The sequence below is a fragment of the Arachis hypogaea genome, chromosome 6 (genome assembly GCF_003086295.3).
Source record: "Arachis hypogaea cultivar Tifrunner chromosome 6, arahy.Tifrunner.gnm2.J5K5, whole genome shotgun sequence".
Classification (NCBI taxonomy): domain Eukaryota; kingdom Viridiplantae; phylum Streptophyta; class Magnoliopsida; order Fabales; family Fabaceae; genus Arachis; species Arachis hypogaea.
The window spans coordinates 13,395,080-13,409,051 of NC_092041.1; the positions used below are offsets into that span (position 1 = coordinate 13,395,080).

General features: G+C 37.1%; 1 non-coding gene across 1 annotated transcript; it reads left to right on the forward strand.

Moving 5' to 3' along the window:
- The first annotated feature begins 368 nt into the window (after positions 1-368).
- Positions 369-476, forward strand: LOC112700339 (small nucleolar RNA R71). Its single transcript, XR_003153247.1, has one exon. It is a non-coding gene; the product is annotated as a small nucleolar RNA R71 (small nucleolar RNA).
- Positions 477-13,972: the final 13,496 nt, after the last annotated feature.

Genomic DNA, 13,972 nt, shown 5'->3' on the forward strand with positions numbered 1-13,972 from the left:
TAGGTATTTCCATAGGATTCTCCCATGTAATTCACCTCTTCCATTGCTGGATTCTCAGGGTCATAAGTTTCTCCTTCAGAGGAGGCTTCTTTTGTACTGCCGGATGCAACTTGCAATCCAGTCAGATTCTGAGAAATCATATTGACTTGCTGAGTCAATATTTTGTTCTGAGCCAATATGGCAATCAGAGTATCAATCTCAAGAACTCCTTTCTTCTGAGTCATCCCATTATTTGCAACCATCTCAATAAGTTCCTGAGCTTCTGTAGGGGTTTTCAGATGAAGAGATCCACCAGTAGAATGGTCCAATGATATCTTAGACAATTCAGACTGTCCATCATAGAATTTGCATATGATGCTCCATTCTGGAAGCATATCAGAAGGACATCTTTTGGTTAATTGCTTGTATATTTTCCAAACTTCATAGAGGGATTCACCTTCCTTCTGTTTGAAGGTTTGGACTTCCACTCTAAGCTTGCTCATCTTTTGAGGTGGAAAGAATTTGGTCAAAAAAGTATTGACCAACTTGTCCCAAGAGTTCAGGCTTTCTCTAGGTTGTGAGTCCAACCATGTTCTAGCTCTGTCTCTTACAGCAAAGGGGAAAAGCATAAGTCTGTAGACCTCGAGATCAACCCCATTGGTTTTGACAGTATCACAGATCTACAAGAATTCAACTAAGAACTGATGAGGATCTTCCGATGAAAGTCCATGAAACTTGCAATTCTGCTGCATCAGAGAAACTAATTGAAGCTTAACCTCAAAGTTGTTTGCTCCAATGGCAGGAATTGAGATGCTTCTTCCATAGAAGTTGGAAGTTGGTGCAGTATAGTCACCAAGCATCTTTCTTACATCTCTAGCATTGTTGTTGGGTTCGGCTGCCAAGTCTGCTTCTTTTTCGAAATTCTCTGAAAGGTCCTTTCTGGAGTGTTGTGCTTTAGCTTCTCTTAGCTTCTTCTTCAGAGTCCTTTCAGGTTCAAGATTAGCTTCAACAAGAATATTTTTATCCCTGTTTCTGCTCATATGAAAAAGAAGAGAACAAAAGGGAGTAGTGGAATCCTCTATGTCACAGTATAGAGATTCCTTGAGGTGTCAGAGGAAAAGGAGTAGAAGAATGAGAAGAGAGAGGAGGTGAGTTCGAAAAATTTTTTAGATGAGTGGAGGAGGAATGTTAGCAATAAAATAAATAGAAAGAAATGAGAGAGAAAGAGCTTTCAAAAATTTAAAAGAAATAACATAAAATTAGAATTTAAAACAATTAATTAATTAAAAATTTTTTTGAAAAAGTGGTTTGTGATTTTCGAAAATTGGAAGTGGAAAAGTGGTTAGGTGGTTTTGAAAAAGATAAGAAATAGTAATTAGTTGAAAAAGATTTGAAAATAATTTTTGAAAAGATAAGAAGTTAGAAAAAATATTTTGAAATCAAAATTTAAAAAGATATGATTGAAAAACATATGATTTTAAAAAGATATGATAGAAAAAGATTTGATTTTTAAAATTGATGACTTGACTAACAAGAAAATAAAAGATATGATTCTAAAATTCAGAGATTGAACCTTTCTCAACAAGAAAGTAACAAACTTGCAATTTTTTGAATCAAAACATTAACTGTTAGCAAGGATTTTTGAAAATGTGGAAAGATGAGATTTTAAAATTATGAATTAAAACATGAAAATTTGAAAAAATTTGAATTGGAAACAAAATTACCTCCCTTGTGTCATCCTGGCGTTAAACGCCCAGGATGCTATCCATTCTGGCGTTTAATGCCCAGAATGCTACCTCTTTGGGTGTTTAACGCCCAGCCAGATACCCTGGCTGGCGTTTAATGCCAGAATTCCTTTCTTACTGAGCGTTTTTCTAAACGCTCAGCTTTTTCTCTGTGATTCCTCTGCTGTATGTTCTGAATCTTCATTTCTCTGTATTATTTACTTGAAAAGATATATTTTTTTATTTTTTTGAATTTTTAATGAGAAGAGAGAAAAATAACAAAATGACACAAAACAGGAGAATTTAAAGATTAGAACAAGGAAAATCATCAAGAACAACTTGAAGATTAATGAAGAACACATTGCATATGTTTTCGAAAATTACGAAAAATTGAAGCATGCAATTGACACCAAACTTAAAATTTAACACTAGACTCAAGCAAGAAACACAAAAAATATTTTTTTGGTTTTTTTATTTATTAAATTTTTTTGTATTTTTCGAAAATAAAAATAAAAAGCTTAACATAAAATAAAATTACCCAATCTAAGCAACAAGATGAACCATCAGTTATCCAAACTCGAACAATCTCCGGTGACGGCGCCAAAAACTTGGTGCACGAAATTGTGATTACACTTTTCACAACTCCGCACAACTAACCAGCAAGTGCACTAGGTCCAAGTAATACCTTACCTGAGTAAGAGTCAATCCCACGGAGAATGTCGGCTTGAAGCAAGGTATGGTCATCTTGTAAATCTCAGTCAGGCGGATTCAAATGGTTATGAGATATTGATAATTGAAAGGTAAATAGAACGGAAAATAACATAGAGATACTTATGTAATTCATTGGTGGAAATTTCAGATAAGCGTTTGGAGATGCTTTGTTGCTTCTGAACCTCTGCTTCCCTATTGCTTCCATCCAATCATGTGCACTCCCTTCCATGGCAAGCTGTAAGTTGGTGGATCACCGTTGTCAATGGCTACCATCTATCCTCTCAGTGAAAATGGTCCGGCTGCGGTTCTCACCACAGGGCTAATCATCTGTCGGTTCTCACTTGTGTCGGAATAAGATCCATTGATCCTTTTGTGCACTGTCACTGCGCCCAACAGTCGCGAGTTTGAAGCTCGTCACAGTCATGCCCTCCCAAATCCTACTCAGAATACCACAGACAAGGTTTAGACTTTTCGGATCTCAGGAATGCTGTCAATTGTTTCTAGCCTATACCACGAAGGTTCTAATCTCACTTATTTGAATGCTCTGTTGTCAGGAGATGCTAGTCAAACGCATGCATCAGAGACCCAAGAGAATATACTCCAGCTGGTGTCCAATGACTACATTGAACATCATGTAGACCACTTGTGGTTGTCAGGCACGCGGATCTTGGCTAAGCGAGTACTGAAGATAGTGGGTGATTGTCACGGGTCACCCCTTCAGTTTGACTTAACTGAATTAAGTACGAGAGTATATCTTGGAGAAGAAGTAGGTGTGAATTGAAAGAAAAATAATAGTACTTGCATTAATTCATGAGGAACAGCAGAGCTCCTTACCTTAATCTATGAGGTGTAGAAACTCCACCGTTGAAAATACATAAGAACAAAAGGTCTAGGCATGGCCTAATGGCCAGCCTCCCAAATAGCATAAGAATTCGAAAACAGGGGAAGAAGACCTGATCAAAGGATCAAAAAGTGGTCCAAAGATATCAATACAATAGTAAAATAAGCTATTTATACTAAACTAGTAAACTAGGTTTACAGAAAATGAGGAGATAGTGCAGAAATCCACTTTTGGGGCCCACTTAGTGTGTGTTTGGGCTGAGCTTTGAAGCTTTCACGTGCATAGGCCATCCTTGGAGTTAAACGCCAGCTTGGATACCAGTTTGGGCGTTTAACTCCAGTTTTGGTGCCAGTTCTGGCATTTTACGCCAGAAAAGGGTCTCTGGTGGACATTTGGACGCCGGTTTGGGCCATCAAATCTCAAGCAAGATGTCTACTTTCCAACGCATTTGAGAGCGCGCCAATTGAGATTCTATAGCTCCAGAAAATCCACTCCAAGTGCAGAGAGGTCAGAATCCAACAGCATCTGCAATCCTTCCTCAGTCTTTGAATCAGATTTTTGCTTAAGTCCCTCAATTTCAGCCAGAAAATACCTGAAATCATAGAAAAATACACAAACTTATAGTAAAGTCTAGAAATGTTAATTTTGCATAAAAACTAATAAAAATATACTAAAAAGTGACTAAAACATACTAGAAACTACCTAAAAAAATGCCAAAAAGCGTATAAATTATCCGCTCATCAATGGCTCCAAAGGAGCTAGCCGAGTTAAAGGTTCATTTGGAAGAGCTTCTAAACAAGAGGTTCATTCGACCGAGTGTATCACTGTGGGGAGCGCCAGTTTTACTAGTGAAGAAGAAGGATGGAGGAATGCGACTGTGTGTGGACTACGACCGCTGAATAAAGTGACGGTGAAGAATAAGTACCCGCTACCAAGGATAGATGACTTGATGGATCAACTACAAGGAGCTGGGGTATTTTCCAAAATTGATTTGAGATCCGATTACTATCAGATAAGGGTGAAGGAGGATGACATCCCTAAGACTGCGTTCAGGACGCGCTATGGACACTACGAGTTTGCAGTGATGTCCTTTGGGTTAACGAATGCGCCTGCTGTCTTCATGGATTACATGAACAGAGTCTTTCATCCCTTTCTGAACAAGTTCATGATAGTCTTCATAGATGACATCTTAGTTTACTCCAAGACGGCAAAGGAACATAAGGAGCATAGGATTGTGCTACAAATCCTGAAGGAGCGGAAATTGTATGGTAAGTTGTCGAAGTGCGAGTTCTAGAAGGAGGAAGTAAAGTTCCTAGGTCACGTGGTGAGAAAAGGAGGCATAGTGGTGGATCCTTCTAAGGTAGAAGCAGTGATGGAATGGGAAAGACCAACGACGGTAACAGAAGTTAGGAGTTTCTTGGGGTTAGCTGGGTATTACCGGAGATTTATCGAAGGATTCTCCTGGATTGCACTACCAATGACCAAGTTGACAAGAAAAGAAATGCCTTTTGTTTGGACATCAGAGTGTGAAGAGAGTTTTCACATGTTGAAGCAAAAGTTAACTTCAGGACCTGTTCTGATTTTTCCGGAACCGCATGAACCATTTGAAGTGTACTGTGATGCTTCTCTGAAGGGTTTGGGTTGCGTGTTGATGCAACACCAAAATGTAGTAGCTTACACATCGCATCAGCTGAGACCGCATGAGGTGAATTATCCAACTCATGACTTGGAATTAGCAGCGATCGTGTTTGCATTAAAGATTTGGAGACACCACTTGTACAGAGTGAGGTTTAGCGTCTTTTCTGATCATAAGAGTCTTAAGTACATCTTTGATCAGAAGGAGCTAAATATGCGTTAGAGAAGGTGGATGGAATTGCTAAAGGACTATAACTAAGTTATCATCCCGGAAAGGCGAATGTGGTAGCAGACGCCTTGAGTCGGAAGTCCTTGACAATAGCTTGGATGAGAATCAAGGAAGAGGAGCTAGTGGAGAAGTTTGTGGATCTTAAGTTGGATATTGGTGAAGATGCCGGAAGAGCTTGCTTAAATCAGTTACAAATCTCAAGTGACTTTAAATCTGAACTCCTAAAGGCTCATCAAAATGATGACGTGTTACCAAAGGTGTTGCTAGCTATCGAACAAGGGAAGCAATGGAGAGTGTTATGGGATCAAGATGGTTTGTGGAGATTCAAGGGTAGGATTATTGTGCTGGATGTGGGGACATTACGACAGGATATATTGAGAGAAGCACACAAGAGCGGATTTTCTATTCACCCTGGAAGTACGAAGATATATCACGATCTAAAGACTATGTTCTGGTGGCCTGGTATGAAGAAGGATGTGGCAGAACATGTCTCAAAGTGCCTGACGTGTCAGAAGATGAAGATAGAACGTCAGAAACCATCGGGGATGCCACAGCCACTTGAAATTCCTCAGTGGAAGTGGGAAGGAATAGTGATGGATTTTGTGACAGGTTTACCGAGGACTAGGTCGGGATTTGATGCGATTTGGGTGATCGTGGATCGCTTAACCAAATCTTCTCATTTTCTACCTATTCGAGTAAACTGTTCTATGGAAGAGTTAGCAAGGTTGTATATAAATGAGATAGTAAGGTTGCATGGTGTGCCGTTGAGCATAGTGTCGAACCGTGATCCCCAATTCACTTCAAGATTTTGGGGAGCTTTCCAAAGAGCTTTCGGTACGAAGGTATGTCTTAGTATGGCGTATCATCCACAAACAGATGGGCAGTCGAAAAGTACTATTCAAACGTTGGAAGATATGCTGAGAGCGTGTGTTTTGGATCAACCCGAAAGTTGGGACTGCTACATGCCATTGGTGGAGTTTGCATATAATAACAACTTTCATGCGAGCATTGGAATGGCTCCGTATGAGGTTTTGTATGGATGGAAGTGCCAGTCTCCACTATGTTAGTATGAATCAGGCGAAGCAAGTGTATTGGGTCCAGATGTGGTAGCAAAGACTACGGAGAAGATTAAGAAAATACGAGAAAGGATTTTGACTGCTCAGAGTCGACAAAAGAGTTATGCGAACCAGAGAAGGAAACCGTTAGAGTTTAAAGTGGGGGAACATGTATTTCTGAGAGTTACACCAACAATTGGGATTGGAAGAGCAATCAAGACCAAGAAGTTGAATCCGAGGTATATAGGACCGTTTAAGATCCTAAGCGATTCAGGCCAGTGGCATATCAAGTTGCCTTGCCACCTCACCTATCTAACCTACATGATGTATTCCATGTGTCACAACTCCGTAAGTACACGTCGGATGAGGCTCATGTATTGGAGCCTGAGTCGGTCGAGTTGAAGAAAAAATTGACTTTTCACGTGACACCGGTGAGAATTGACGACACCAGTGTAAAGAAGTTGTAAGGGAAGGAAGTTTCTTTGGTTAAGGTTGCTTGGAAGCGAGTAGGAGTTGAAGAGCATACTTGGGAATTGGATTCTGAGATGCGAAAGGATTATCCCGAGATTTTCTCAGGTAATTCAAATTTTGAGGGCAAAATTTCTTATTTGGTGGGGAGAATGTAAGAACCGCAATTAATCGAACCGGTTAATTAAGTGGTTAAATTGCCCAAATTTGATTCCGAAAAGTTGTAGTGAGAATTTGAGGTTTTAAACATAATTTTTGGACTTGGTGGGTCTTTCGAGTCAGAAAATGTGTTTTCTGCGAAAAATTGTAAAAAACTGCGAACCAGTAGTTGAACCGGTTGAACCGGTTCAACTTCGCCCGGTGCTACGCAGGAAAAAGTTGAAACAGTCAAAAACCTTAGAAAAACCTTAGAAATGGAAAACCGGGCATTAATTTTAAAGGTTTGGCCCGAAGTTGGGTCAAACGGGTTAAAAAATGCTAACGGGTTGAATCGGGTCCAAGTTGGGCCCAAGTCCAACATATATAAGGGTTCATTAATGAACCCAAACACTCATAACACTCACATAAACACACTCACACAGCTAGGAAGAGAAGAAGAAGAGAAACCCTAGAGCACTATTCATCATCTCCTTCCCAAGCTCATATCTTAAGCTACGGTGCTCCGATTTGCGTGCCATCAGCGGCTACGCGTTTCTTGAGAAGAGCTCTACAAAACCCATGTAAGAAACTGGTAAGGAAAATTCGAAATATTCCCAGTTCCTCCCTTGAAAATTTCGGGTTTATTACGGCTTTGGGTTAAATGTGTTTTTGTGATTCTTGGTGTTTAGGTTCACTCTAATCTTTGCTTAGCTTTGGGTTTTGACATCCAAATCTGTTGTGAAAGGTAAGAGACTTTGATCTCTTGTAAACTTTTGATTTATGATGAGCCCTAGGTTGATTTTTGGTGATTCATATGTATATAGCTTGATTATTGTGAGTTTGGAGCTTGTTGGAGCTACATTGGTGGTCGGATTTTGGTTGAAATCTCATTTGGTTCATAAAGGGAATCGGCCAAGGTATAGTTTCGGTTTCCTCTATGTAGTATATAATATTCATCAACACTTAGACTAGTGATCCATAGGATAGGATTGGATTTGAATGGTTGATGAGTTGTTGGATGTTATTGTATGATGATGTTTGGTGAAATGATGATTTTTGAGTTGATATTGATGATTAATAGTGATATGATGAGGATGAATGACTTGTGAAGTTGAGTAGTGGATTATGTTGATAAATGTGATATTGGTGTTGATCGATTGGTAATGTAGTTGGAAAACTGTTAATAAAGTTTGATATATGAGATATATTGATGTTGATGTGTGGATGAGAAAAGGTGAAGGGAAAATGTGGTAATTTTGGGGTAGTATGACATAAAGGGTTGACTTTGATGAAAAGTGGAGTTTGGAATGGTTTGGTTTGGTTTTGGTTATGTTTTATTAAGGAATTGTGGAAATTGTGGTTTTGGGAAAATTTTGAATTTTGGTGAACTTTGTCCGATCATAACTTTTGCCTTGATTTTCAAAATTGCTTGAAATTTACTTAGAATTAAATATTTTTTAAAACACTTTAAATTGATATAAAGTTTGCAAATTTTGGAAATTTATGGAGGAAGTTATGATCATTCAAAGTTAGTGTTGAAAATTTGAAAATTCGGCAAAGTTATAGAATTCTGAGTTTTCTTGTATGTGCGCACGCACAGCCTTGTGCGCAGGCACACTCTGCGAAAATTGTGACCTGTGTGTCCACACACACAGAGGCAGGCACTCTGCTCGCAGCGCTGGAACAGCTTGTGCGCTCGCACACCAATGGAAAATTGCAACCTGTGCGTACGCACAAACCTGTGCGCACGCACACGTTGGGAAGGCCAGTCTGTTGGGGGCGCTGGCACAGGTTGTGCGAGTGAACAGACCATTTTGAGTTTTGACACCTGTGCGTACGCACACTTTTAAAAAAACTTCCTGGGCGTGCGCACGCGCACCCCTGTGCGGACACACACGCCCTGTTTCTCAAATTTTGCCTTGTTTTCAACTATTTTACCTTTCCGACGAGGTTGTAAGCTTCCATGAAACTTTTTTAAGACTTTTGGGCATATTTTTGGATACTCAAACATGGGAAAAGATTTAAGGGTTTTAGACGTTATTATTTGGAAAAAGTTAGCAAACGGAGTACTAGATTTCTGTTGTATTGGGGAAGGGTTGATGATGTGAGATGAATGGTTGATGAATGAGATGCAAAAATTAAGGAACTGAAATATGAATCAACAGTGGTTGAACAGAGTCGAGGACTCTGAATAAAGTGATGGATCCATCTTGTATTGAAAATATTTTTGAAAACCACTGCATTACTTTTTCATTGAGATTATGAGACGCTATGCACCCGGCAGGGGCCGAGGTTGGATCCCGCCTGTCGAGGTAGCGGCAGTGGCGTAAGGGCGGTGGTTCATCCCGCTTGCGCTTAGATGTGAGGTCGGTGGCAATAGATCTCGCTCACATCTCTTCGGATCATCAGAGCGTACAGGCACAAAACCCTGGATAGTGATCCGAGCACTATATCTCGGGATTTTCCACACCATGATTCCGAAGGGCAACATCTCCATGGAGATGTGTCAGGTTGGCAGTTGAACCGACAATGTGATATCACAGCCAGTAGGGCAGGTATTCATCATATGCATTTTCTACCTGTTTGTATGCTTTGCCGACTTGATATTGTTTTCCCTATCTGTATAACATGTCTAATTGCTAATTATATTAATTGCTATATATATGCTTCTACTTGTGTTTTACTTGTATTGTATATACATGTGCTTTTACTGGGGTTGAGGAGGTTCGGAAGGCGGTGGCGATGGGATCGCATGGCGGATCGGTTGGTGAAGGCTGTGGGACAGCGGTGTTTGATTAGAGTAGAAATCCCCTAAGATAGATTACCCTTTGGTGGTGCTATGGCTTAAAGTTTTGTTGAGGTTTTACATATTATGCGTATTTATTTTAGAAATGCTTTAAGCTTGAATCTTGTGATGGATATGGAGTCTAGGATTGCCTTTGGCGTCCCAGGGTCTTATATCCTACATCACTGGGCACTGTTACCATACTGAGAATCTCCGGTTCTCATACCATATTTCTGTTGTATTTTTCAGATGCAGGTCGCAACCCACCCCGGTGAGTTGTTATATTGGTGACAGGAGCGGAGGATCTGGATACCTTTGAAGTCCTTTTGTTTATTTAGTATATATATGTCTCTCACTTTTGTATTTTGTTTTAGCCTAGAGGCTTGTATTGAGAGAACAAAACTTGTATAAGCTGTTGTTACTGTCTGGTCTCACATATGGTCTGTATATGGCTAGCCGGCTTAAACTCCGCGAGCCGTGACTAGATTCTTATGATATTATTATATTTTGTTATATCACGTCTGTTTCATGTGCTTTAAGTTAATAGCTTCGCTAGTACGTTTTGCACTTTTCAAATCCTGTTTTTGAGCTATATTCTTCATCGGGCTTCTAGATATGATCAATTCCTTCTATATAATATATGTATAAGCTTAAAATTATCGTAACCTTTAATTAACCTTTGCTTTATGACGTGAGGTAATGCTTTGGCTAATTAGGGTGTTACAGATCCTGAAGTCGGATAATCTCCTCTTCAGAATTTTTCATTTTTGCCATCACATCAATAATGACGTCGTCTTTCTCTTTCAAGGAATGCTCTAACTCAACAATTTTATTAGTGTCCACCTATTGCTCAGCTCAGTAGCCTCAAGAATTTGAATCAGCTCGGAGCACCAGTATAGGGCAAATTTTTCTATAAGTTCATCATCCAGGTAAAAAGGGTACTCAGTCTTTACAGATCGCACCTTAACAAATAGGGATTTAAAATTTTTGAATGAAGATTTGTATAGCAGAAAAATAGAACAACCAGGAAAGCTACTCAGAAACACCCATAGCCCTTTCTGCACCCCTTTGGATTGAAACAATGAGAAAAAGACAGATAAAAAGCAAGGAAACAAAAGAAAATCTATGAGACACTGAAAGGCACGCAGAAACGCCCAAGAATTATGGTGTAACTACGAACGCACACAGTTGAGTTGGGTAAGAACATCGCATTCGAAACCAAAAAAAGGAAACCTCACGCGCAGTTCAGTAAGACAAGGAGTGTACATATAGAAATATTGCCAATCTCCACTCCTCTCACAAACCCTCTCCTCGCCAGTGCAGTAAAGAAGCTCGACAACTACACCTGAACAATCTTTAACAAGTTTCAAAACCTTAGGTTCACGAAGGGACTCGGCGTCCACGTATGACGAAGAATAAATCCTCGCATCCTCATGTACCCAATGATACGGATTCTCCTTTCTTACTTCAACTACTTTTTGTTTTTTCCTCTCTTTCTCTTTCTCCATTCCTTTCACCATTGTAAAAACAGAAAAAGCGAAGAAGACACTAACCTTTGGAAGTCATACTGGATTCAACTTTGGAAAGAAATTTGAAAAATCACAACGTCAATTCCCAAAGACAAAACAGCAACAAGGTATTATTACAAGCCCAATAACTTAGTGGGTAACACAAACAATAACCGTTTGAGCATCAAAAACTCAAGCGGTTAAAGTATCTAGGTCGAGAGAAAAGAGAAGGTATTAATTGTAACACGTTTCACAAGGTAAAAATGTCATACAAAACTTTTTGTTTTTCATTTTTCTTTCTTTATTTATTTTATTTTTCATTCATTTAAGAACGACTTTTGGACAACCCAAGCTTGATAAGCCTCGGTGCATCATTAAGCTTGGGGGATACAAAGGGTCATGCACTAGCCGAGGTATAACCTATAAAGAGCTCAACTTGCACCTCAACTCGACAAGTCAAGCTTGGAGGCTATGTATCGTACCCTAATATCTTGGACAAACGGGTTATACCTCGACAACATAAATCCAAATTTCATAACCACCCGCTTCCCCTGAGATTCTCGACATCACTCACCCGCAACTGAGTAAGCTCCATTCTCATCCCAAGAATCCCGGACCTAGCCACCAATGGCTCAACGAACAATTCAAAGGAAAAAGAGCCTATAAATCAAACAAACAGGAACGACAGTAAAGGGCACAATCATACCGCCTACCGTGTCTGCATAAACAATTACTCCCTTTATTGATAAAATACTCATACTGACTTGAGCATCAGAGTCCCTTTTGCAGATACCACGCTCGGGTTGGAACTCGCAAGGACGCCTTCTTCCCTCGTCCCAAAATGCCAAAGTTTCCAGGAGCTTGGCCGACCTCAATATCGGAGAAGAGCATCCTTGCAAGAACAATATCCAACAAGGAAGAAAATACACAAATGCTAAAGAGTGAATTTTTTCTCTTTTATCGTTGTTAATGGAATCACTTGAGAATCTGAGATTTTTTTTGCAGGTGTTTCATCTGCGGTGCTCGGAGATTGGCTGACCTATAACTCAACTTGGGAGTAGCTGTTAAACCTCGGATCGTCCATAGATCGGCCAGTTCCTTTCGGACAGAACAAGTACTTACAAGTTTTACCTTCACACTATATGCAGCTTTGGCTATAAAAGATAGTCTAGGTGAAAGATGTCTAAATAGATTTAGAAATCTATCATTGAAGCATTCTCAATTGCTTGGATTGATATTCCATAGACTTTTGAGATTTCGTCCATGGTTCTTTGAATCTTTCGCAAAGTATAAAACTTGCCAATTTCGATTTCTTGTATATTGTTATCTAAATTATTTTTTTATCAACAGTAGATATAGATTTACTTATTATTTTTTTTAGTGGAAGTACATAAAAAATATGGAAAATGCTATATGTCCTTTAAAATTTAGCCTTTAATCAGTCTTTTAATTTAAATAATATTATTTAATTAAATTTTAATTAAAACACATTTCTAATTTGTAGCTAAATATGTTGGTAATTAAAATTAATTTAAATTCAAATACTAGAATTTCTCTAAATTTCTACCTACTTTATAAAGTAATTATTTTATCATTTTTTTATTATCTCTGTATGTTTCCCCCTCTCTCGTACGTTCTTTTTTTCCCTCTCACGTTTTTCACAAAAATTTTCATAGAAAAATGCTACTCCGCAGGTAAATTTATTACTTCATACTTAATATTTTATTATTATTATTATTATTATTATTATTATTATTATTATTATTATTATTATTAAATGAGTCGTGCTATTTTATTCCTATTTCTCTAGTGACTATGCATGTTAACTCAAAACTCATTCATCATCATTGTTGAATAAAATTTTAATAAGATTATATCAACATTTGAATTAAACAATAAATGAATTATCAGTCTATGCATCAATATTCTTTTCTTCTTCTTTCCTTTCTTTTTTTTCTTTCTTTCGTTTATTTTCTTTTTAATCTTTATCTCTAGAATGATTAGAGAAGATAGCCAACATAAAACAATTAAACCTAACAAATAAAAATTTAATAAAGGCCTATAGTTTTCAACCTTTTTGTATTATTAGTTGGATTTTTTCATTACTTATTTGAACATTAACACTTTTAAAATTATTAAAATGTATGTTTGTAAAAATTCATTTTTGTTTCAATTATAACACATCTAAAATTATTAAGTTATCTAAAAAAATATTTTTAAAACACATTCAAAATCATAAATCTAAAATTTAAATTTAAACACTAAAAATAAATTAATTTTTTATATCTTATTCGATAAAAAAACTCATCTAATATTTTTTTAATAGTTAGATTTTTACGTTATGTATTTGAATATTAACGCTTTAAGAATTATTAAAATGTATGTTCGTAAAAATTCGTTTTTTTTTCAACTATAACACCTAAAATTATTAAGTGATATACAAAATATTTTTAAAACACATCCAAAATCATAAATTAAAAATTTAAATTTAAATATTAAATATAAAATTATTTTTTTATATCTAATTCGATAAAAATTCATCTAATATTTCTTATTTTTTATTATTAGTTGAATTTTAACGTTACTTATTTGAATATTAACGCTTTTAAAATTATTAAAATGTATGTTTATAAAAATTGATTATTTTTTTCAATTATTACACATTTAAAATTATTGACTTATATACAAAATATGTTTAAAACACATCCAAACTTATAAATCTAAAATTTAAATTTAAACATTAAAAATAAAATTATTTTTTTATATCTTATTCGATAAACTATTTAGATTTTAAAATTAAAATCTTCAATTTTACTGAATTTAATTTTTTAATGTGTATTTAAATGATAATTTGTTAATAGTTAAAAATACTAAAACTGAAACAGAAATTTTAAATTTT